Source organism: Gorilla gorilla, chromosome 12 (genome assembly GCF_029281585.2).
Source record: "Gorilla gorilla gorilla isolate KB3781 chromosome 12, NHGRI_mGorGor1-v2.1_pri, whole genome shotgun sequence".
Lineage (NCBI taxonomy): Eukaryota > Metazoa > Chordata > Mammalia > Primates > Hominidae > Gorilla > Gorilla gorilla.
The window spans coordinates 40261609-40263866 of record NC_073236.2 but is presented as its reverse complement, the minus strand read 5'-3'; the positions used below and the strand labels follow the sequence as shown (position 1 = coordinate 40263866).

General features: G+C 42.4%; 1 pseudogene; it reads right to left on the bottom strand.

Moving 5' to 3' along the window:
- Positions 1-1071: 1071 nt before the first annotated feature.
- Positions 1072-1974, bottom strand: LOC101139752 (short-chain dehydrogenase/reductase family 42E member 1-like; annotated as a pseudogene).
- Between the last annotated feature and the right edge of the window lie 284 nt (positions 1975-2258).

The window sequence follows — 2258 nt, the reverse complement described above, 5'->3', positions numbered from 1 at the left end:
GTTCACAGGAATAAGCAAGGTTAGTCTAAAATGTAGGCAAAATCTTAAAAACAATTGATGAGATTAGAATTTAATGACAAGTATATATGTTTTGAAACATAATTTTTCTCTCTCCAGTCCTCATTTTTATCAAAAACAAATCATGATAGGACTGAGTTGTTTGCAAAATAGACTTTAGTCTTATACTTGGCCTGATTATTTGCATAAAGTGCAACAAGAATAATTATTTTTCACATAGCCTTTTAAATTGGCTTTGAGGGAACTCTGTTCCACAAGAAATCTCAGATAAAACCTTTTAAAGCCCAGCCTAGCCGTGGGTTTGTACCCTCAAACACCTATGAGTTTTGTGAATTTCTCTCTTCTTTAAGTCCCAAAAACATAGGGCCTGTTAGAAAATGACATTCTTTAGTCACCACAGGTTAGGAATCCTGTGCAGGGACGGTGTAGACAAGGAATGAGGCCAGTTTTCCTAGGGGGCTTTTATTGGCTCTTCAAGTCAAGCCAGATTCCTTAAGTGGAAGCATATCCTTCCAGTCAAAGCCTTGGTAAACAACCAGTTTCTCCAGTTGTGTCCTGTTGCAAAAGAAAATGGACTTTTATTACACTGATGCAAATAACTGTATTGCCACAGGCTAAGAATACTTACAAATAGTTTCCAAATTCTGGAGAAGCCAGGCAGAGAGAGAAACAAATATGCTCCAAATTTTGTTCAGAAGAGTATAGCTTACTCAATTATTAAAGACTGTAGATAGCTCAAAATAAGTTTCCTTGCCTCTGAAAAACAAGGATCAGCAACGTTTTAAGCCAAAAGTTAAAAAGATTACTTCAGTTTTCTATTAGCTCAGTCTATTCCATTAACTCTTGTTCTGCTTGATATTCACGAACATTTCAGCTCTTCATGAATCCTGTACATTTCCCTCTATTCCAATATTATAATCTCCAAAGTTCTCAGAAACCTGCATTTTAGAGCACCTGTCAAAGTTCTATAGCTGATTACAAACCATCTTTTGAAAAGAATCAAAACAAGACAACAATTGTCTATGCATGACAAAATGTCCAGTGTAGTTACTGTCAAGAACATGATTGACAAATAAATTTGGTTATCTCTTTCTTGGCTTTCCCTAAGCTAAAATAATGGGTGACACCAGTTTTGTAACCTTCAGTGTGGGTGAGGAGGGGCTGGAAGTTGTAGAGTCAACCCAAAATGAGGCGAGCCATCTGTTTTAGGAAAGCAAAGCAGTAGACCACAGTCAACGGCTGGTGGGTGGATGGGAGCATGTAATCGAGACCCTCAACCAGAGGCCAGAAGAACTCAAAATTGTTCACTGGTCAGCCATCTGAGACGAAGTAGGGCTGTCCAGAGGCAATATGGCCCTTGTCAGCTCTCAGAGCCTCTGAGGCCAGAATGTGAGCCTGCACCAAGTTATCCACATGGACAGACTCAACCAGGCTTCTGGGATCTCCACAGACAAACTTGAACATGTCTTTCTCAATATAGCTGACTATTCTGGGAAGGTGTCTTTGTTCTCCAGGCCCATAGATGCCAGCCGGCCTCAGAGCACAGGTTCTTAAGACACCATCACCTCTGTCCAGGGGCGTGCTCTTCGCCTCCAGCACCTTCTTCTCTGGCACCCCCTTCCTCTGGCAAACCTGGAGGATGTTGTCTGTACTCCCAATGCTGACTTCTTTGATCAGGTTTTGATTTAGTTGCTCCTTCCCTGACAAACCATAAGAGGCAATATGGAACACACATGTGACATCTGTGTCCTGGAAGGCTTTCTCTATGTCAGAGAGGTGGCGGATGTCTCCATGTACAAACTTGATTCCTTCTGGAATGGTTTGAGCAGGACTGCTGATGTCGAATAGAATTACGTGGACTCCCTTTTGGTTCAGAGCATGGCCCAGGTGGAAACCAAAATAGCCACCTCCTCCTGTAATGAGGAAAGTTTCCTTTGGAGATCTTTGGGTGTCCATATGTGGCAGTCAAAAGACAACTGGACAGCAGCAGGAAGAAGGGCGTGGCCTGCAGACTGAAGGAGACGGGCTGGCCCAGGCCTTGGGAGCCACCTGCTGCCTCTACTCGGGCACTGGAGCCCTCAGACTGGCCTCTGGTAAGTTATTTTAATTATGTTCTAGTCACAGATAAGGTCTTACTCTTTCCAGCATAGTTAAAGGGGTGGGCAATTCCATATGTCCACAAGCCTTCCCAAATTGTAAAGTATACAAATCAAACGGTTCTCAAAAGCTAAAAAAGTAGT